Source organism: Chenopodium album, chromosome 3 (assembly GCF_948465745.1).
Source record: "Chenopodium album chromosome 3, dcCheAlbu1.1, whole genome shotgun sequence".
Classification (NCBI taxonomy): domain Eukaryota; kingdom Viridiplantae; phylum Streptophyta; class Magnoliopsida; order Caryophyllales; family Amaranthaceae; genus Chenopodium; species Chenopodium album.
In genome coordinates, this window is record NC_137836.1 from 50,767,812 (window position 1) to 50,792,025 (window position 24,214).

General features: G+C 43.7%; 1 non-coding gene across 1 annotated transcript; it reads left to right on the plus strand.

Annotated features, from left to right (window-relative positions):
- Nucleotides 1-23,823: 23,823 nt before the first annotated feature.
- On the plus strand, nt 23,824-23,929 carry LOC145625901 (small nucleolar RNA R71). The gene has a single exon (XR_014110796.1). It is a non-coding gene; the product is annotated as a small nucleolar RNA R71 (small nucleolar RNA).
- The last annotated feature ends 285 nt before the right edge of the window (nt 23,930-24,214 follow it).

Consider the following 24,214-nt stretch of genomic DNA (forward strand, 5'->3'; position numbering starts at 1 on the left):
AAGGTAAGAGTAGTAGCATTTATTTTCTTTAAAAGTTTGCCATGTTTAGAAAAATCCATAACAGAATTAACCACTGCAAGTCTTGTTACATCCCATGTACTCTTAGCAAACTTGTTTGAGAAACCATCTAGCCCTGGAGCTTTGTCATCAGCAATACTCTAAATTGCATTCTTAACATCCCTATCGCTAAAATACCTACACAAACAAGCTATCGAAGCACTATCCAAGTACTTGCCTTCTTGAATTACAGTATGATGCAGCTCACCGCTAGCTGCAACACTAGACTCTAGAAGGGACTTATAATAATCTAGGAAAGCATCACAGACCTACATAGGATAAGAAATAACATTCCAATCCTCTCCAACAATGGAATATATACTAATTTGAATCCTTCTCTTCCTCAACATAGCATGGAGGAAAGCTGAATTCATATCACCATCTTTTAAAACCAGTGCACCTTAGCTTTTAGTTTCAAGAAATTATACTTAGCTGTATGAGTCTTAGCATATTTCTCCCTAGCTATCTTTTCCTATAGAAGTAATTCCTCATTTCTGGGGTTATCTTGCACCTTAGCCTGAATATCCAAGAGCTTCCTCTTAGCAATTGCATATGCAGTCTCAACACCAGTGAACTTAGTCAAAGTGATGCCTTTAAGCTGCTTCTTTGTTTCATCTAGCTTTCTAACCACTTATTTGATTCAAAAAGCATAGTTTTAATTTATTTAACTTTTATTTATTTTAATTAGCTTTGTTAAAGGCATTTGACTTTCATTCGATTCAAAAAGCTTTGTTTGAATGTATTTGACTTTCATTTGAATCAATTAGCTTTCTTTTTAATGCATTTTGAGTGAAGAACAGTATTAAAATCACAAGTCAAAAGCTAAGGAATAGTAATAGAGCCTAAAGATTCAATTTCATGCCTAAGAGGAACTCTATCATAGATAAAGTGGAGCCCATAGACAAAAGTACAAGCAATAGTATGACTGCCATCTTTAAAACTAATTGCAGTATTAATGAATTGTTCATGAATATTAAGAACAGTCAAATCAACCCTTTCAGAATGCCAGCTAACCTAGATTCTACCCCTAGGTGAAGTAGAAAAGTTACAGCACCAACTCCAAGCATTAACAAACTTCTTCTGAAGAGCAATACTCTTATGAACTTTAACTTTAGTTTCCAGAATTCCAATGACATCACCACCATGATCATGCAATAACTTCATGACAGAAGCTATTTTATTAGGGTCATTAAGACCCCTAATATTCCATGAGAGGACAATCATGTTCCTAGAGGGGGATTACCATCACCCCTATTAGGAATAGCATCACTACCATCATTATCAATGTCCTAAAAAAGAGCTTCATATGGATTAGAGCTAGAAACAGTTGGCTGAAAAATAGTTGAGCTCACACTTCTGTTCTTCTTACCAACTACCCTCCATTCCCTGTCATAATTGGCTTGCTGAATAGTTAGTGATTTGGGGCATTTCATACCCCCAAGTGGACCAATGGGAGAGCGACACGTGTTGCTCCATGAGGCGTCCAAATGGACTCTCCAGATGCGTGACACATGTCACTCAGATATTCCCCCTTGGAAATGGCGGCCTTCAAGGCCCAAACTTTAAGGGCTCCGCAAAACGGCGCTGCTCTATTACCTAGGTCATCAAACCCTAGGGTAAGGCACGTTTTCCTATGACCCTATAAATAGGGAGATTCCCCCAATTATTGGGATAATTTTTTGACACCTCGAACATTACGTCTTAATCTTTAAGGCTTTTATTGCTCCCTAAAAGAGAGAATACCTAAGCTTGGAATTTGAGCAGATACCTTACTTTCCGCACGTTTTCACTCCGATTCCGTACTAATTTAATCTTCGAAGGCGGACCTCCGACCATTCGGAGCTTCGTTTGTTTTGCAGGTACAGGCGTCCTTGGCGAACCTAGTTTTGGAGTTGTAACTCTCCCAAGGGACTCAAAAACCCTGAAACATTTGGCGCCATCTCTGGGGAGAGTACCTCTTAGATGGCTTCACAAGAACAACCTGTGTCACCTTCAGAGACTATCCGGCCTCTGGAAGAAGTAGAGGTCCAGATGGACCATGATTCAAGTGACGATGGAGACATCGAAAAACTTTGTGGCCCCAGATGGGTCACTCATCTCTAAGCGCCTCCGTCACGAAGACAAGCGGGAACGCAATGCTAACCAAGCGGGTCCGAGCAGGCCCCCTGGACATCAAATAAGCCCTCAGGGCATCCGGCTGATCCCTCCCAGGCAACAGAATCAATCCCGGTCACCCGCGATGAGCTCATGAAATTCATAAGCAGCCTCAAAGTTGAAATTAAAGATCTAATCAACAAGCGGTCGGCTGCTCCTAGAAAGGAATAGTCAACCAAAAAGCTGGCTCAAGTTGGAAAGCAAAAGTTGATCTAGGACCGTCAGCCGACTCCTTATCCTGCTCCAAAGGAGAAGGCTTGGACCCTGTTCGACCTTTCAAGGCTCCGTTTCCCATAATCGGTGACAAGAAAAGCCATCCGACATGTATAGCCGAATGGTAGTAAGAAGTCCTTTCTTGATGCTCGTTAGTACATCGAGCAGAAGAGGACCCAGCAGCTGTCGGAGTTGGCTTCTACTTCGACCTATCATGATAGCTTCCAGAATACCTCTGTGAGGAATTCTCAATTAGTATAGGGGACGCCGTCAAGCGACCCCCTTGTACAGTCTTGGCCCCATGTAATCAACTCGGCGCATTATATGGCACAACCATTTCACCGACCGCCTACTTTTCCCTACATCCAGCCTACCTTCTTCGGAAGACAAGCGGCGTACAACTACCAGCCTATGTACTGGCAGCTTTGGCTACAAAACCTTAGGGAACAACCCTCTACATTCTCTAAGGAAAAAGTCGAGGCCAAATAGCCGGCCAAGGTTTAAAATGTAATGGTTGGGACTTATGATGGTACCTCCAACCCAGAAGATCACCTCTTGGAATACACCCACCTCGTATACTTACAAGGGTTGGATGATGCCGCCTGGTGTCGCTGCTTCCCAGCCACTCTAAAGGGCATAGCCCAGTAATGGTTTAGCAATTTGCCGGCTTGTTACATTAACAGCTTTAATACACTTGCGTTCTTGTTTGCTTCTAACTTCTTTATGAACATCCCTGTAAAGAAAACGAGCCCTGATCTAGGCCATGTATAGCAGGGAGATAGAGAACGGCTGCGATCATACGTCAGGCGGTTCAATCTGGTGAGAATCCAGATCCAAGGACTGTCTGACGAAGTGGCTTATACAGACTTCTTCAAAAGTCTGAAGGACGGGTCAACTTTCAAGTTCGAACTCGTCCACAAGAAAATCTTAACCCTCCAAGGAGCCCTGATGGAGGCAGAAGCCTACATACAAGCGACCGAACTCTGCTCCTTCAATAAGTAGTTAGACTCAAAGATGTCTGACCGACAAAAGGAGATTCGTCCTACTTAGCTATCTCTAAAACCAGAAGAGAGAAAAAAGAAAAAACAGATCTGGGCGGTTGATAATTCCGATCAGCCGGCCTAGAAGAAAAAGAAAAAAATGAAAGTCGTACTTTCCAAGGTACAAGTTCTACAAGGACAGCTACTCCATCCTTATGGAGATAAAGGATCAGCTGACTCTAGAGAAGTCGGCTCCTATGAAAGGTTCCGCTGAAAATCCGAACAAGAACAAACACTGTCATTATCATGAGGATGTCGGCTATGACACGAATGACTGCTTTAGCCTCAAGCGCTGAAATCCTATGTGAAGTCCAAAGAGACTTCAAAGGCGAATCCAGGGCAGTCAAGCAAAAAGACTCCCAAGCCTGCTATTAGCTCCAAAACGGATGAAGATCTGGTCTATACGATAGCAGGCGGATTTGCCGGAGGTGTCCCGACCATCCGGGGAACCAAGGACCGTCTGAGAAAGATGGTCCATTCTATTGAAGAAGGACAAGCGAATAGCAGATCCGCCTTCCCCGAAGTCATCATCATCGAAAGGGACAGAGGCAAAGTCTGTCGGCCGCCTGATGACCCTGTTGTAATAGAATGCAAAGTGACCTACAAGTTGGTTGGTCGCATCCTGTTAGACACACAAAGTTCCTCAGACATCATCAGCCGCAAATGTCTATCCAACCTCAAGTATAATCCGGATAGCACGATTGATGTCTCCCATCCCCTTGTGGGCTTTGGGGGAGGAGTTGTGCATCTAGTCGGACGCATTGATCTGCCAATCCGACTGGGGCAAAAAGGTAGCAATTGACAATCCGGTTACAGGTGGTCTAGGAGCTGACCGCCTACAATCTTATCGTTGGCCGATCCACATTTAACGAATGCAAGGCCGTAATCATCCCTGCTCTCATGCTCGTCAAGTATGAGATGGTAATGGAATTGTTGGCTCCCTAAACAGGGACCAGAAGACGGCTCGAGAATGCTATCTCTTGGACGTTAAGCCTGCGGCAGCTGCAGCCGATCAAGGCAATATGCTAATAGACCTTGATAATATCAAGGATGATCATCCGACCCCACATCCGCCAAGAAGAGAAACATGATTAGCTAGTGGCGGTAAAAAATAAAAGCAATAGCAATCACTGACCGGAGACCGGTCAGGCGACCACCGTCCCTACCCGGTTGGAGAAAACATTGATATTCCTCTAGACGACAGTCGACCAGAACGAACTATTAAGGTGGGGATGGATGCTTTTGCTAAGTTGGGTGCTGTTTTGGGTATTTTATACCTGGCCAAGTGGCCCAATTAGAGTCGGACATGGTTCACTGGAAAGGGCGCCACCTTGGACCTTCCAGATGGTGACACGTGTCAGACAGATACTGCCCTTGATTTGGGGTATTTGATGATCCCAAGTGGACCTATAAGAGAGCAACACGTGTCGCCCTAAGAGATGCCCAAGTGGCCTCTCAGGATGAGCGACACGTATCACTAAGATATCGCTTCTGAAATGGCGGCCCTCAAGGCCTAAACTTTGAGGCGCCGCAAAAAACGGCGTGCCCTAATCCCTAGGTCATCAAACCCTAGGGAGGGCACGCTTCCCCAAAATACCCTATAAATAGGGATAGTTCCCTCAGTTTTGGGACAATCTAACAACTTTACATTAATTATTGTAATTAATACTGAGCTGTCGTTCTCAAGAAACATACAGCTCCTGAGCTTGGAATCCGAGCAAATAACTTAATTTCCGCACGTTTTACTCCTAACCCTATACTAACTTAATCTTCGGAGGCGGACCACCGACCATCCGACAGTCCGTTTGTTTTGCAGGTACATGCGACCTTGTGAATCCAGTCTTGAGCTGTAACTCTCCCAAGGGACACAAAAAACCCCAAAATATTTGGTCCCGTTTGTGGGGAGAGTACCTCTAATATGGCTTCTCAAGATAATCCTATGCCGCCTCCAGAGACCAACCGGCCTTTAGAAGAAGTACATGTCCAGACGGACCATGATTCTGGTGACGACGTTGATGTCAAAACCTATTTGGCCCCGAATGGGTCACTCATCTCTAAGCGGCTCCTCCAGAAAGACAAGCGGGATCCGGTAAGCCCACAGGGCATGCGACTAATGCCTCCTAGGCGGCAGGATCAGCTACAGTCACTCGTGATGAGCTCATGAAATTCATGAGTAGCCTCAGGGGTAAAATCAAAGGGCTAATCAACAAGCGGACGGCTGCCCCTAGAAAGGAGCAGTCGGCCACAAAGCCTGCCAATTCTAGGCAGCAGAATTCGATCTGAGACCGACAACCGACTCCTCATCCGGAGAAGACTTGGCCTCGGCCTCCATTCGACCTATCAAGACTCTCTTCCCCTGAAACAGGGAAAAGAGAAGCCATCCGGCATGTTCAGCCGAATGGTAGCAAACAGACATTTCCTAATGCTTGTCAATACATTGACCAGCTAAGGAATCAGCAGCTGTTAGAGTCGGCTTCAACGTCGACTTATCATGACAGCTTTCAGAACACCTTGGTGAGGAATTCACCTTCAGGGCCGAGGACTCCTTTAAGCGGCCCCTTCATACAATCGGGGCGACACTTAAACAATTCGGCGCAGTATGTGGCACAACCACCATGCAGACCGCCTACTTTACCTTACATTCAGCCTGCCTTCTTTACAGGACAGGCGACATACAATTATCAGCCCTTGGACTGGCAGCTTTGGCTACAAAACGTAGGGGAGCAGCCCTCTGCGTTCTCCAGGGAAATATCTGAGGCCGAGCAATCGCCAAGGGTTAAAAAGTCATGGTTGGAACCTATGATGGTACTTCCAACCCTGAAGACCACCTCTTGGCATACACCCAGCTCATGTACTTACAGGGATTGGATGATGCCGCATGGTGTCGATGCTTCCCAGCCACCTTGAAGGGCATAGCCCAATAGTGGTTTGGCAACCTGCCGGCTCGTTGCATTAACAACTTCAAGACGCTTGCGTTCTTGTTTGCTTCTAACTTCTCTATGAACATCCCTACGAAGAAAACGAGCCTTGATTTAGGCCTTGTGCAGCAGGGAGATAGAGAAGGGCTACGTTCATACGTCAGGCGGTTCAATCTGGTGAGAATCCAGATACAAGGACTGTTTGACGAAGTGGCTTTCACAAACTTTTTTAAAGGTTTGAAGGACGGGACGACTTTCAAGTTTGAACTCGTCCAAAAGAAAATCTTCACCCTCCAAGGAGCCATGATGGAGGCGGACGCTTATATACAGGCGACCGAGCTATGCTCCTCTAATAAGCAATCGAGCTCTAAGAAGTCTGACCGACAGAAGGAGAGTCGGCCTGCTCAGCCGTCTCTAAAACCAGAAGAGAGCAAAAAGAAAAAACAAATCTGGGCGGTTGATAACTCCGATCAGCTAGCCCAGAAGAAAAAGAAAGAGTGGAAACCGTACGTTCCAAGGTACGAGTTCCACAAGGACAACTACTCCATTCTCATGGAGATTAGAGATTAGCTGACTCTTGAGAAGCCGACTCCTATGAAAGGTTCTGCTTAAAATCGGAACAAAAACAACCGCTGTCACTACCATGAGGATGTCGGACATGACACCAACGACTGCTTCAGCCTCAAGCAGGAGCTTAACCGTCTGGCCGACAAAGGAGCGCTGAAATCCTATGTGAAGTCCAAAGTGGCTTTCAAATCAAATCCTGTGAAGTCAAGCAAAAAGACTCCCCAGGCCGCTATCAGCTCTGAAACGGATGAGGAACCCGTCTATACGATAGTAGGCGGATTCTCCGGTGGTGGTCCAACCATCCGGGGAAATAAGGACATCTGAGAAAGATGGTGCACTTTGTTGATAAGGCACAGGCGGCCAGCACATCCGCCTTCCCCGAAGTCATCATCACCGAAAAGGACAAAGGCAAAGTCCGTCGGCCGCATGATGACCCTGTGGTCATAGAATGCATAGTGGCCAACTAATTGGTTGGTCGCATCTTGATTGACACAGGAAACTCCTCAGACATCATTAGCTACAAATGTCTATCCAACCTGAAATACAGGCCGGATAGTATGATGGATGTCTCCCATCCCCTAGTGGGTTTTGGGAGAGGAGTTGTGCATCCAGTCGGACGCATTGATTTGCCCATCCGACTAGGGGTCGGCACATGACCATCCGGTTCCTGGTGGTTGAGGAGCTGACCAGCTACAACCTCATCCTTGGCCGACCCACTCTAAACGAGTGCAAGGCCGTCATCATTCCAGTTGTTATGCTTGTCAAGTATGAAAGGGATGATGGGATTGTTGGCTCCCTAAACGGGGACTAGAGGACGGCTCGAGAATGCTATCTCTCGTACGTCAAGCCTGCGGTAGCTACAGCCGTACAGGGCCAAGAGCCAATTGCCTTGATGAGGTCAAGGATGACCATCCGGCTCCACCAGCCGTTAAAAAGCGAAATCCTAATCCACCGGTGGTGGTAAAAAAAGAAAAGCAATAGCAATCACTGACCGGGAAGCGGTTAGATGATCTCCGTGCTGGTAAGCATACTGATATTCCTTTGGACAACAATCGTCCAGAGCGAACTGTTAAGGTGGGGACGATTGCTTTTGCTAAGTTGGGCACAAGTCTTCACTAACTATTGAAAGAATTCAAAGACATTTTTGCTTTTGAGGGGGAAGAGATGCCAAGCATCAGCCCGGATCTTGCTGTCCACAAACTCGCTGTGGATCCCAAAAAGAATCCCATTTAGCAAAAGAAAAAAAACCATGGCGAGGAAAGAAGTCAGGCGGCAGCCGCCGAAGTTAAAAAGAGTTTAGACGCTGGGTTCATTCGGCCATGTAGCTTCCCTGAGTGGGTTGCGAATGTTGTGCTTGTAAAGAAGTCGAATGGTACTTGGCGCATGTGCGTAGATTATACTGACTTGAACAGAGCATGTCCGAAGGATAGTTATCCACTTCCAAAGATTGATAGTCTAGTCGACTCTACAGCCGGACATGCCCTGATGAGTTTTATGGACGCCTATTCAGGCTTTCATCAGATTCCCCGATGGAAGAAGGATCAAGAAAAGACGGCATTTGTCACTGATCAGGGGTTATTCTGTTACAATGTGATGTCGTTTAGTTTGAAGAATGCGCCTGCTACCTTCTAACGAATGATTAATACCGTCTTCATTAATCAGATTGGGAGGAATGTAGAGGCATACATTGATGATATGATAGTCAAATCTAAACAACAGGCGGATCAACTGTCTGACCTCCGAGAAACATTCGCCACACTCAGGCGACACAAGGTCATGCTTAATCCAAAAAAGTGTGTTTTTGGTGTTGAGTCTAGGAAGTTTCTCAGATTCCTGATTGACCAAAGGGAGATTGAGGCCACCCTTCACTACTACAAAACTTGGAAAAGAGACCCCTAATTAAAGACTCATTATTTAACCAACGGGTTTTTTAGATGTAAAAGATCCAATTTTAATTATAACGGGTCTCTTATATGTATTAGAAAAAACTAAAATAAACATATGAGACCAGTTATAACAGCTAACGGGTCTCTTAATTTTATTAGGTCCCACATCCCTAATGAGAAAATAAAAATAAGGGGTCTGTTTTTTTTTTATAGGTCTCTTAACTTTATTTGCTCCTTATTTATCATTATATTTCCCAACAAAACAAATTCACCTACTATCTCTCTCTTCAAAGCCTCCGTCCAAGCCCAACACCAAATAATTAAAACCCACATTTTCTCTTTGTCAAGCCGCCGTCACGTCTTCGTCCCTTCTCCATTGAATCAAAACAATGCCCCTTCATCCCTTCTCGCTACATTTACTCTAAGAACGGTAGAAAGGGGATCTTTCTCGATCTCTCCTTAATATGCTTTCTCTTTATTCTCTTATTTTTTATGAAGTTCGAATACTTTGCTAAGGTCCGATTAGAGTTCGGTAATAGATCTAAAAATTATGAAGAATTGTTGTCTAATTGATGACCTAACTTCGGTTAACAATTGAGGTAATTGATCTATCCATTGAGTTTTCAGTTTAAATTTTCTTGATATTTATAATTTGATTGTTATTAAATTTTTTGTATTTTATATATAGTTTACATACGCTTCCATCTTCATTCTGGTTGTATTTTTGGATCTCGCTTTCGGGATCATTTCTTTGCATAATGGAGGTTTCTTTGAGATTAATGTTGCTGTAATTCCTGGGACTTACTTTTTAGTATCATTTAAATTTTAAGTAATCATGCAAACCCAAAGTGCTTGCTGAAATTAGAGTTCAAATATGTATCAAGGCTCCGATTTAATCAGCTCTTCCACATAATTTTTATATTTGGAAATTAAATCCCTCCTTTGATTGAGCAATCGTTCGCTTTCTTCCAGTTTGCGCTTTTGCCCTTCCACTGCCATGGCTTTTGAATTAATTGTCCCTGCAATAGAGTTCAAAAGTTATTATTATTATTTTTTTATTGGCACTTCTCAAAGCGGTTGTTCAGCTCCCGAATTGTTGTTATTGAGCATAATAGTTGTTTTTTTTTTTTTTTTTTTGGTCTCGTTATTATGCTTAGTGGGTTGGTATGTTGTTTATTAGTGTTTGCCTGTTGTATATCATTTTCTTAAGGAATGATTGTTACATAATTAATTTCTTTTTATTTTTCTTATTTTAATTTTGTTATCACCACTTTGAGTGTTACAACTTTTTATGTTTTTGTTTTGGCAGATTTGCACAAAGGGAAAAAGGAGTATTCAAGTCTTGTTGGTGTATTTATAATTGTAAAATTCAAGGAAATCATATAGAAGTATATTTTTTGTTGCAATTTTATGTTGGACTATTTTTTTTTTGTATTACATTAATTTTAATATAATCCATTGCTATTTTCCGTGGTCGAATAATCCGCCAATTTTTATACAGCATATAAACAGAGTTAAATTTCAAAATTCATATGAAAACCTTTCAAACAATTAAAAAAAAAAGCAAATTTTTTTTTTTTTTTTTTATAAAATAAGAGAGCAAAGCGACCCGTTGTTTGACATGACAGGTCTGTTTGATACCACTAAACAGACCCCCTATCTCAAATAACGGGTCTCTTTATCTTCTAAATTATTAAATTTTCAACCTACATAACAGACCCGCTATCACTTACACCAGATCTCTTTGTCTTCATAAACAAACCCCCCTAAAGAACGGGTCTCTTAATCAAACAGACCCCTGAGATAGAGACCCGTTGTGAGGCGGTCTCTCTTGCATATTTCAACGGGTCTCTTTGCCAATTTTTGTAGTAGTGCTTGAAAAAATACAGGTGGTAATTGACATGCAGTCGCCCCGTTCTGTAAAGGAAGTTCAAAAACTAACTGGTTGTTTAGCTGGGAAGATTTCTCAGTCGGTCAGGTGACAAGTGTCTTTATTTCTTCCAGGCGATCAAAAAGAAGACTAGATTTGAATGGGGGAGGATGCTGAAGCCGCCTTCCAAAAGCTGAGAACGCATCTGCCTCTTTGCCAAGGTTGGTCAGTCCCTTGCCCAAAGAGGTGCTCTATATGTATTTGGCAGCTTCAGATCATGCCCTCAGTGCTGTACTCTTAGCTGAAAGAGACGACATCCAGCTCCCGGTCTACTTCATTAGCCACGTTCTCAGAAACGCAGAATTTCGATACCCCATGGTTGAAAAATTTGGTCTCGCCCTTTACATGGCTGTCAAGAAGTTGAAACCATACTTCTTGGCACATCCAGTTACGGTCTACACTGACCAACCGATCAAGCGGCCAATGACAACCTTGAAGTTTTCTGGTCGAATGCTCAAATGGGCTATTGAACTATAGGGACTGAAAGCATTCGCCGACTTTATTGTTGAAATGACAAGGTCGACAGAGCCGGATCTTATCAATCAGGCTTGGAAAGTGTATGTTGACGGAAGCTCCACGATGAACGGCTGTAGTGCAGGCATAATTTGTCAGTCTCCCTAGGGGGACAAATATGAATATGCACTACGGTTTAAGTTCTAGGCCTCAAATGATGAAGCCGAGTATAAAGCCTTATTAGCCGACATTCGGATGTGCAAGGCGGCAGGGGCAACAAGAATTGACGCCTGCTCTGACTCTCAATTGGTAGTAAGCCAATACAATGGTTTCTATGAAGCCACCCATCCGGTTATGATCAAATACTTGTAGGCGGTCAAGGCTGAAGCTGGGACACTTGAAGACTCTAAGTTAAGTCAAGTGTCAGATCAAATAATAATCAGGCGGATGCTCTGTCCAAACTAGCCTCATCCGCCTCCTGTGAAACGCCTCGGTCAGTCTTCTAGGAAGTCATGGAAAAGAGAAGTATATCTGATGAAGACCCCATTGGAGTACTTGACCAAAGCTCCACCTCGATGGATAACATCCGGGCGTATCTGACAGACGACACCCTCCCGGATTCACTCCAGGAGGCGGCCGTGCTGAAAAGGCGTGCTGCAAACTTTGAGATAAAGCAAGGTGAGCTCTTCAAAGCAGGTTTCATGAAGCCTTTTTTGAAGTGTGTGACCCCAGAAAAGGGGCAAGAAATCCTCAAAGAATTGCATGTCGGATACTGCGCCTCTCATGTAGGCGGCAAGTCCTTAGCTGTCAGGGCCAGACGGCATTACTTCTAGCCGACCCTGGAGTCGGATGCTATGGAGATGGTAAAAAAATGTGACAAGTGCCAAAAGCTTGGCAAGCTGATCCATTGTCCGGCCACTGACCTAACGGTCATCCACAATCCTGTGCCATTTGCTAAATGGGGCATGTACATCTTGGGTCCATATACGACTGCACCAGGCGGCATGCACTACATCTTAGTGGCTGTGGATTACTTTACCAAATGATTAGCGGTAGAGGCAGTCAAACACATCAAGACAAAGGATGTGATCTCCTTCATCTAGATGAATATCATCACTCGTTTCGGGGTACATATGTCTATGGTTTTTGATAATGGTCCCTAGTTTGAAACCCCTCATATGAAGACTTTGTTAAAAGATCAAGGGATCTCCAATTATTTTGCATCAGTCGGCCGACCCCAAGAAAACGGCCAAGTTGAAGCCTTCAACAAATTAATCTCAGACGACATTAAAAAGAAAGTTGAGAGAGCTGGCAGCCTATGGGCGGATTAATTATCACACGTCCTGTGGGCCATCAGAACAACAACAAAAGGGGCGACTGGAGAGACCCCATTCCTCATGGCGTATGGGGTAGAAGCTGTCTTGCCTATTGAACACTATGAGCCGACTCTTCGGATTATGCTATATGATGAAGAGGCAAACTGGGAGGCGATGCGCCTGGCATTGGATTCACTCCCAGAATGCAGGGGCAATGCTGCATTGCGCCATGAAATCTACCGTCTGAAAATGACTCGAGCATTCAACAAAAGAGTACACAAGCGCCCTTTAAAAGTTGTGGACTTTGTGTTACAGAAAATGGAGGCAGTCGGTAGGGCGAATGAGCTAGGGAAGTTAACTCCAAATTGGGAAGGCCCCTACCGAATCTATGAAGAAGTAAGAGGTGACACCTACCGCCTAGAAACACCAGACGGTAGGAGGCTCCCCTGAACCTGGAATGTAGATAATCTAAAGAAGTATTACTTCTGAAATATTGTAAAGTTTTTTTACTTGTTAATGAAATTTTGCCTTCATTTTCGTTCTTGTCTTTATTTACTTTATTTTGAGCACCGGTTGCACACAGTGCAGAAGAACCGGCTCATAACAATGAAGGATGCCGCTTGTGCTGGCGGATCCTACTTACCCATTGTGGTGCCAACTGCACAATGTGAAGGCGGACCAAAATCTTTAAAAAGCAACGTTAGAGTACCGCCTGTATAATATGTAGACGGCCAACACCTAGACTCCGCCAGCTACCACCTGCCCAATGGGCAGACGACTAAGCACATTGTTAATCTAAATATAATTTCAAGATAGTCTGCTCTAACGGCAAACGCCCAAAAGATAATCAGACTGCACCAAAGTAGTCGGCCTTAAACTTATGCCTAAGCTATGTTAATAACTTAGTAGCTAACGACTAAGTGACAAAAGAGGCCAATGGTCGGATGAAAAACTAAGTTAATAATTTAGTCATCTTTTGTTCTAAGCTAAGTCAATGACTTAGTGGTTATTTAATTCTTTAATCGAGGCCTCACGCATGATGACTTCATTATCGTCCATCATTTGTTTGACCAGGGCTTGTTTCTCCTCCTCCATCAAGGACATATACTTGGTCCGGAGTTGGGTCTCCTGGGTGCTCAGCCGCCCTCGGAGTCTCTTGACCGTCTCTCCCAAGCTAGCCGCCTTGGATTCAACCTCCTTGAGAGTGTCCAGCTTCTCTTCAAGGCCCTTGACCTGGTCTTGGAGCTCCCTCACTCGCTGCTTGGCCACGTCCAAGTTCTACTGAACTTGCAGGTTGGCAGACACCTGGGAATACAACATATCAAGTGTCAAAATCTCACTTGAACCAATATTCACAACTTTCTTGCCCTAAAACCAACACTCTCAAATTCAAACCTCAAAAGCCAATGCTTCACTAACTACAAGGGTTGGTAGAACATAGGTCGATAGGTTTGTAATATGGCTAGATCAAGAAAGGGGAATGAGGCCCAAATTGGTTAGCAAGTGGGTGGATGTAAAAACGGAAACCAAATTTGTAAAAAAACACAAAGAAAACAAAGAAAAATGAGAAGAAATGCCCTCTTCCTCTTTTAAAGTTGTTTGGTCACGATCTCGGGAGCTAAATACCAACACAAAGATTAAGACATGCATAGTTAAGGATCCGAAACTCCGCTCACAAAAATGATGAAGGCTAGAACAAATGACGCTCACACGGGATAAAAATAAGCAAATACCAACCAAGGGAATCCTATTCATTACGGAGAGCAACACCATCTTACCACTTTCCCGTGAACTAGGGGGTTCAAACATCCTCAAAAGTTCTAAACCGGGCTACCTTAGCGTATAATGTGTCTAATTCAACCTTAAGCATTCTTAAACCGTGTAAACCCTCATCAACTAGGAAGGTAAGCATTCAAAGTCATGTCATAAAAAAGGCACACAAATTCTCAAATCTAAATGAATGAGCAAATCCACATTAAAAATATTTCAACTTGCCATAGTCATGCTTGTTACACAAAAGAGAACAAGAAAAACACACAAAAAGGAAGAAGAAATTAAAAAGGTTCATAATCGAGGCATGTAAATCAAATAAATCCCAATCGACATACAAGTGATCGTTGATATCAACATCAACGATCCCAGGTTCCTTGGAACCAAAATCAATCAACCTCGAACCATTCAACTCTTCCTAAACTAGACCTAAACTAAGCACTCAAAGTAAAAGAAAAAGAAAGAGAGGAAAGGTCTCACCGAATGCCGCTTGAAATATAAGACAAGGTAATATATCCAATCTCACCAAGGGAGCTAGTGTTACTCCTTAACGTCCTTCATCTCCGCTTCAAGCTTCAATAAAGGTGAGCCAAACAAAAGAAACTACAATAAAACAAGAAAAGGTTAGAAAACAAAGAAAAAGACTAAAGAAATAAACAAAAAGAAGAAAAAAAATAAATAAAAAAGCTATCTACAAAGTTTGGATTAAGGGGATTTGGATTTTTGGGAATTTTGGATTTTTCTCTCGGGAGCCTTTCCACCTACAAAAACTCAAGAATCATCAAAGAAAATCATCAGAAATCAGCAAAAATAATCATAAAACATCATCATCATCACCATCACATCACCACATCAATATCAACACAACATCACCATCTTATCACATCACCATCACAACATCACCAACATCATCACCACCATCACAACGCCACATCAATACCACAAGGCCACTATCCTCACTATCCTCCTTATGTGCAAGAAACTACCCTACCACTCTACCTTCCTATGTACACTTCAACTAACTAAAAGGATATCCTCCCCCACACTATTCTTTTTGCTCGTCCCGAGCAAAAGTTACAAGCGAGAAGATCGGGGGGGGGGGGGGGAGGGAAAAGAACCCTCATCACTGGTGATCATCTCCTCGCCCCCGAGGTTGAGGGGGGTTATCAGGATCAAACCCGGGAGTGTCCATGAAAGGGTGGAAGGGTTGGTTAAAGTGCTCATAGGGCCACCCTTGGGCACCCCAACCACCATCAAAAGGAGCGGGGGTGGATGTGGATGCCGGGTCATAAGCCGGATCACACCCACGCGGACGATAGGGGTCGTATGGTGGGGTGCCAACGCGTTGGGTAGGGTCGATGGGACCTTCCCAATAGGTGTAGCAAGGGGGGTGGGGTTTTAAGGGTCATAGGGTCCCCAATGATTGACCGGACCCTCTTGAGGAGGGTGGTAAGGGTAGTTCACATAGGGCGCTTGAATGCCCGCTTGCACAAGATTGTCATAATTTGCCCTCGCGTAGTACCCCCATTGTTCAATGGAAGCTTGATTGTCTCGACGGATATCATCGAGGGTACTACGAAGGGCATTTAAATCAAAAGGAGGAATGGAAGAAGAAGAAGATGCCTCACCTCCCCCGCTAAGGGGGGGAATGATTTGCTCCTGATGGAGGACCGGCGGAGGTTGAGGAACTCCACCCCGGGCTCTAGTTCGTCTCACCTCATTGGGGATGTTTTGCTGAGGGATCTTCCATTTGAGAGGAGCGGAGTGGTCCACCGTAGTGAGGTCGGGGTCCGGAAGGACACACCATTCGATCTCCCTATCGACCAAGAGGATGAATCGGCGCTTGCTAGTGGTGTAGTTGAGGAAGCGGCTGTGACGGAGGGCGCTTATGGAAAGAGCATAGGGAGGGAACTCGTCGGTGAGCTCTTCTCGGGTTTGGTGCACAGGTGGGAGCAGTTCAATTTGATCTTTGTATGCTCCATTCTTCAAAGAAAGAGCAATGATAGTAATCATGCCACCCATAAAGATCTCATCACCGAGACGGTTATCCCTAGTATCCAAGAGCCGTTGGATGAAGGTGGACGAGCATTGAAATTTGAGCCGTTGAGGGTTATCGGCCAAGAATAGGCAAGCAACCTCATCTTTTACCATGGAGTCGAGGTTTGCTTTGAAGAACACGACATATTGGAGAAGCTGTACAAAATACCTCAAGGATATGTGAATGATATTGTTGACCTTTGAGGTATTAGTTTGAAACCTATCCTTGTTGGTGATACTCCTCCACCACTCTTGCTCGTTGTAAGGTATGCGATGAGAGGAGGTCATTTCGGATGGGTGATCAAGTCCGGTGGCATGCCAAAAGAATATCTCATTTAGATCACTTTCCGTTAAAGAGTGATCCTCGTTGAACATTCTAAAGTTAATCATAAGTTGAGGATCCTCATCAACATCTTCCGGCTCAAAAACTTCCTTGCGAAGAGAGGCAAGGACTTCCAAAGTTAAACGCTCGTAAGTGTAAGCGTGGAGGTGAATTAAGTCACCCCATCCAAAGTTTTGAGCTAACCTGATCACCTCATCCGATATTCCCAGCTTCCTCAAAGTTTGGGGGCAAAAAAATCTAGTAGAACGGATTGGACGCTTGATGAGTGACTCATAGATGGGCCAAAATTGCTCATCCGAAGCAACAATGCCATGATCATTGATGCCGGGAGGAGGTGGGAATTGTGGTCCTGAAGATTCTCCCACTCTCTTCCTCTTTGACTTTCCTTTTCCTTTGCCGAACATTTTGATTCTACAAATTCACCAAGAGTATATCATTAGAACAAATTGATAAGAAATGACATAAGAAGCCAAGTAGCTAGCCAAGGTAAAAGTGTATGCATGAGAGTATACAATTCAAGGCATGTATGAATACATTTGAACCAAGGCTTGAATAAGAATTCCTATGTGATTCCTATAAGTCCTAACAAAGTTTAGGTGAAATTTGTCATGATGTCCCCTAATTTTCATGATATCCATTCATCAAACCATCAAAAACAAACCAAAACAATGAATAACAATCTCCAACAACATCCAACTCATGTATTTCTCAATCATAATAAAATGGTAACATGAACACCCTAGTATGAAATCAACATTCTTAAGCCTTTGCTTAATCATCATAACAACATGTTCTACTATCAACAACCAATCAATTGCAACAAGTAAATCCAAAGAACCGCATGAATCAAACAAGTTATGACTAACAATTTCAAGAATACCACAATTCATACTTAAATATGTAAAACATGGTAAAACTATGAGAAATTGAAGAAATAAACTTGCAAAAGCTAGGAAAACCATACCACAATTGATTGGAGGAAAGTAAGAACCCAAAAACACCAAAGCACCCAAACCCTTGAAATTGGGGAAAATGAAAAGATGGGATTTTTGTGAGGAATTTTTGGTGGAGATTGTTGAAATTGAGTAGAGGATGGAAAATAAGTGAGAAAGGGTGAAGATTGGAGTGATTTTGATGGAGATTTGAGGTTTTAAGGGGAGGTGTAATGGAGGTTTAGAGTGAGAAGGAGGAGAAAGGGGTAGGTGACGAAAATGGGAATGAAAGGTCACGAAATTTTCAGCAACATAAAAACTATGGCAGCAGCAATTTTTTTTCAAATCTGGAGAATGGTTCGGCCGAACCAAGGGTATGTTCGGTCAACCACAGTGACAGTTCGGTCGAACTCACTTTTGGTTCGGTCGAACCATGGCAAAAATATGTTTTTCTAAAATCCAAGCAGGAAGTTCCAGCAAATATGCGAAAATAGAGGAGTGACTGAACCTGGAGAGAGTTCGGTCGAACTACAGAGCATGTTCGGTCGAACCTCCCCAGGGTTCGGTCGAACCTATGCTGAAACTTCATTTTTGCAAATTTTTCGCAGAATGTTGCTGAAATTTTTCAAAAATTGAGGAGTGACCGAACCCAGGACAGTTCGGCCGAACTACAGTATAAGTTCGGTCGAACCATCATTAGGTTCGGTCGAACCTTCTGCCAGAATGGAAAATTGAATTCTTGGCAGAGTGTTGCCATAAATCCTTGAAAATGCTGCAGTGGCCGAACATAAAGTGGTTCGGCCAAACTCCCTTAAAAATCACACAAGTAAAAATTGTCCTTAACACACATCTAAACACCATACAATCATGCTAGATGCAAAGCATATCAAAAATCCCAACACAATCAAAACTCATAAATCCCATCAATCCAAAATTGTAGATAGAAGGATAAAAGCAACATGAAAGGAAGAAAGTAGAAAAGGGTTAGAAACTCGGGTTGCCTCCTTGAAGCGCTTTTGGTTAACGTCGTTAGCTCGACGTTCCTTGAGTTGATTAAGGAGGGTCGAATTGACGATGCACATCAAGAAGTGTCACAGAAATCGGTTCATCACTTGGGAATCCTTCATAATAGGGCTTGAGACGGTGACCGTTGACTTTGAAGGGAGAGTGGCCGTCTTGGGAGATTTCGTAGGCTCCATAAGGAAACACTTTCGTGACAATGTACGGCCCACTCCACCTTGACCTAAGTTTTCCCGGGAAAAGCTTCAAGCGGGAGTTGAATAGGAGGACTTTTTGGCCTTTGACGAATTCCTTCTTGACAATTTGAGCATCGTACCAAGCCTTAGTCCGCGCCTTATACAAGCTTGCGCTATCGTAGGCATTCATCCTCAACTCCTCTAACTCATGTAGCTCTAGAAGCCTTTGCTCACCCGCACTATGGAGATCAAAGTTGATTTGCTTGATTGCCTAATGCGTTCGATGCTCCATCTCTACGGGCAAATGACAATTTTTCCCATAGACAAGCTTGTAGGGAGTGGTCCCTATTGGAGTTTTGAAGGCGGTCCTATACGCCCATAGAGAATCAATGAGTTTGGTGGACCAATCCTTCCTCGTCCTAGCAACCGTCTTCTCCAAAATCACCTTAAGCTCTCTATTGGTGACCTCCTTTTGACCACTCGCTTGAGGGTGGTAAGCAAGCCCTCGCTTGTGAGACACCCCATACTTATCAAGTAGTCGAACGAAGGTGTGGTGCTTGAAGTGCGATCCCCCGTCACTAATTATTGCTCTTGGAATACCAAATCTCGGAAAGATCACTTTCTTGAAAAGATTGACCACCACCTTAGAGTCATTCGTTAGACAAGCTACGGCCTCCGCCCACTTGGATATTTAGTCAACGGCAACCAAAATATACTTGTTCCCATGTGAAGAAATGAAAGGGCCCATGAAGTCTATAGCCCACACATCAAAAACTTCAAGCTCAAGGATGGGGTTTTGCGGCATTTCATCCCTTCTAGAAATATTCCCCATCCGTTGACATCTATCACAAGTCTTGACAAATATCCAAGCATCCTTGAATAGAGAAGGCCAAAAGAGCATAGATTGAAGGACCTTTGAGGCGGTCTTATGAGCACTCATATGCCCACCACAAGGAGAAGAGTGGCACATATGGAGAACACTTTGAACCTCGTCGTTGGGGACGCATCTCCTCAACAAACCATCTACCCCTCTCTTCAATAAAATGGGATCATCCCAAATGTATCTCTTGGCCTCGTGCTTGAGTTTTCGACGTTGTTGCGAAGTGAAATCCGGCGGTATGGCACTACAAGCTAAGTAATTCACAATATCCGCATACCACGGCTCCGATTTCACTTCAAGGACATATAGCACATCATCTCTTAGAGCGTCCTCTATTGGCAAGCCATCATCTTCAAACTTTGCACCGCCCAACCTTGAGAGGTGATCCGCCACCACATTCTCGGCTCCCTTCTTGTCTCTCATCTCATAATCGAAGTCTTGGAGGACTAAAACCCATCTCAACAACCTTGGTTTAGCTTCCTTATTCCCTATCAAATATTTTAGAGCCGAGTGGTCGGTATACACAATTGTCTTAGAACCAATGAGGTAGGTTCTAAACTTCTCGAATGAATGGATAACCGCTAGGAACTCCTTCTCGGTAGTTGTGTAGTTTCGTTGGGCATCATTGAGAGTTTTAGACAAATAATGTATGACATGAAGTTTCCCTTTCTTTCGTTGTCCAAGAACCGATCCAATGGCCTCGTCGCTTGCATCGCACATGAGCTCAAATGGAAGAGACCAATCCGGACCTTGGATAATAGGAGTGGTGCAAAGGGCTTCTTCCAACCTACAAAAGGACTTATGACAAGCATCATCAAACACAAACTCCTTATCTTGTTGCAATAGGGATGTGAGAGGCTTAGCGATCATTGAAAAATCTTTTATAAAGCGCCGATTGAACCCGACATGGCCAAGAAAAGACCTCACTTCCCTCACATTGGTGGGGGGAGGAAGTTTTTCGATGACCTCAACCTTGGCTCTATCAACCTCAATGCCGGCATGGGAAATTTTGTGCCCAAGAACCATCCCACTTTCCAACATAAAGTGGCACTTTTCCCAATTCAACACGAGGATAGCCCTCTCACACCTTTCTAAGCAACGAGATAAATTAGATAGACAATCTTCATAGGTGGCTCCTCGAACGGAGAAGTGATCCATGAAGACTTCTACCTCATCTTCAATCATATCACTAAAAATGGACATCATGCAACGTTGGAATGTTGCGGGGGCATTACAAAGCCCTAAAGGCATCCTACGGTACGCATAAGTACCGTAGGGGCATGTGAAATTCGTCTTCTCTTGATCCTTGGGGTCAACCGGGATTTGAAAAAATCCCGGGTAACCATCTAGGAAACAATAGAAGGAATGCTTTGTAAGCCTTTCCACCATTTGATGAATGAACGGTAATGGAAAATGATCTTTGCATGTACTTGTGTTAAGTTGGCGATAGTCAATACACATGCGCCAACCGGTAACAAGTCTAGTGGGTACTAGTTGATCATGATCATTTTTCACTACCGTCATGCCCCCTTTCTTAGGCACAACTTGCACGGGAGATACCCAATCACTATGAGCAATTGGGTAAATAATTCCCGTGTCAAGAAGCTTAGCCACTTCCTTCCGCACAACCTCTTGCATGGAAGGGTTAAGCTTTCTTTGCCTTTTCCTAACGGGTTTGGCATCTCTCTCTAGATCAATTTTGTGCATACATAAAGATGGACTAATACCTTTGATATCATCAATGGTATAACCCAAAGCTTTCTTGTGTTTTCTCAAAACATTGATCAAGAGGGAGGTTTGCTCCTCCGTTAGGTTAGAATTTACAATCACGGGGAAAGAATCATCGGGACCAAGAAATGCATACCTCAAGCCCAAAGGTAGAGGTTTCAAGTCTACCTTTGGTGCTCCCTTACCATTGGGGCTCTCTTCTCTTTCTTCAACTTGAAAGAGGTCATGAATGTAAGGAACCTCTTCTTCCATGCTCGCGCCCTTGCACTCCTTCTTGCTTTCCTCAAGCAAATCCTCATAGAATTGTATGTCTTCTTTGTGGTACCTATCTTTGATTCATTCAACAGCACACTTTCAAGAGGATCATTAGTAACATGCAAGTGGGAGCGAGAAAATTCATTAAGAATGGTATCAAGAACATCTACCCTAAAGCATTCACCACTTGAGGAGGGTTGTTGCATGACATTATTCAAATCAAACTCAATAGAATCATTGTCAATCTTAAAGGATATCTTCCCCTCCTTCACATCGATGATAGCTCTAGAAGTAGCTAGATATGGCCTACCCAAAATTATAGGAATCCTCTCATCCTCATCCATCTCTAGCACATAGAAATCCACGGGGAACGTGAACTTTCCTACCCTAAGGGGAATGTCCTCAATTTTGCCCATGGGGAACTTAACGAAACGGTCCGCTAGTTGGAGAGTAATGTTAGTGGGGGAGAGGGTTCCTACACTAAGCTTTTGGTAGACGGAATAGGGCATGAGACTCGCACTTGCTCCTAAATCACACAAGGCTTTATCAAATTCAATGTCATTGATTGAACAAGGGATGGAAAAGTTACCCGGATCTTTCAATTTGGTAGGAAGTTTGTTGCAAAGAATTGCACTACAATTGGCGGTCAAACTCACCGTCTCACACTCCCTTCTCCCACTCAAAAGGTCTTTCAAAAATTTGGAATAGTGGGGCATTTGCTTCATAGCATCAACAAAAGGGACGGAAATATGCAAATTCTTAATGACTTCCAAAAACTTCCCAAATTGGGCATCAAGTTTAGCTCTCACAAATCGTTGTGGAAAGGGTAGCTTCTCCTCTCTAGGTTGGCGATTTAGGGGCAAGGGAGTGGCTTCTTTTTCCTTGGGCACCTCAACATTTTTTTCCTTTTCAACACTCAATGGCTCATTGGGTTTTTCACCCTCATTCTCTAACTCCACCTCTTCTTGGAGTTCTTCCTCAATTAAAGGGTCACTCTCTACTACCTTCCCACTCCTAGTTGTCACGGCATACAAAGGTTTTGGGTTGACTCCTTGACTTGGGATGTGAGAAGAAGAAGAAGAAGAAGAAGAAGAAGGGGATGAATTAGATGCAAGTTGAGCAATTTGGGTCTCAAGCATTTTCATCTGAGCATTGGTTCGTTTTTGGGCCTCTTCATGTTTCTTTTGATCCTCCTGGCGCATATTCAAAAGAGCATCTAATTTAGCCATCACGGGATCAATTGGAGGGGCTTCAAGTTGAAGAGGTTGTTGAGGTGGAGGAAGTTGGGGTTGATGGAAACCCGGAGGCCTATTAGTTTGGGCATAGTTAGAAACAAATTGGCCCCTATTGCCTCCGGTGCCTTGGTTAGGAACATTGCTTTGTTGATTATTTCCCATGTTACCTTGGTCACCAAAATTTTGATTTTGATGGTCATGGTATCGGGAATTAGGTTGTTGGTTTTGATTACCATACCCCCTTTGGTTAGAGTAGCCTCTTCCATTGAAATTGGAAGGGTCTCCCCAACCATGGTATTGGTTATCATAACCACCACCACTTTGGTTCCAACCACGGTTTCCACCTTGATTCCAATTCCCCATTTGATTGGAGTTTGGCCTCAAGTTTCCTACATTTCCCATTCTAGGAGCGAAATTCATAGCATTGACATTTTCCATATTATCATCATGTTCATGGGAAGGGGGTTGAACTTCACAAGCATATACACAATGAGAGGTATCATGATCATAGGTTTCACAATTAGAGCAAAACATGCATCCTTGAGGCATTGTATTGTAAGAAGAGGAGGAGGAAGTACCCATACCATTGCCTCCCTTAGTTGAAGGGGAGGTATTACCATGAGGGTTGGACCTTTCTTTCATCAATTCATCCATTTGCTTGGTCATTTTGGAGATTTGGGTAGAAAGGTTGTTGATTGCGTTGGCTTGCTCCAATGCATAAACACCCTTACTAGAAGTAGCATCCCTTTCTCCTTCGTACCAATCATCATAGTGCTTTGCGACCTCCTCTATAATACACTCCACTTCATGCTCTCCTTTGTTCATGATTGGACCACCGGCCGCGGCGTCTAGGCTTGTCCTTCCTTGAGGTGTGAGACCTCCATAGAAAGTGTGAATGAGTTGATACTTTGGTATCCCATGGTGTGGGCATTGACGTTGAAGATCTTTGTATCGTTCCCATGCCGCACTTAGAGACTCACCACTCTTTTGGCGAAAACCTTGAATCAAAGACCGAGCCTCGGCGGTCTTCCTATGGTTATAAAACCTCCTCAAGAAAGTCGTTGTCACTTGGTCCCATGTTGTGAGAGAATTAGGGGGCACCTCCTTCTCTAGCCATTCTAGACCTCTCCCAATTAGCGAAAATGGAAACATTTTGAGGCGAATATATTCTTGAGTCACTCCATTGGCCTTTATTGTGTCACAATATTTCTCAAACTCTTTAAGGTGCTCATGAGGACTCTCAAACTTTCCACCCGAGAATTGTTTCCTCTCAATCAAAGCAATCAAATTAGGCTTGATCTCGA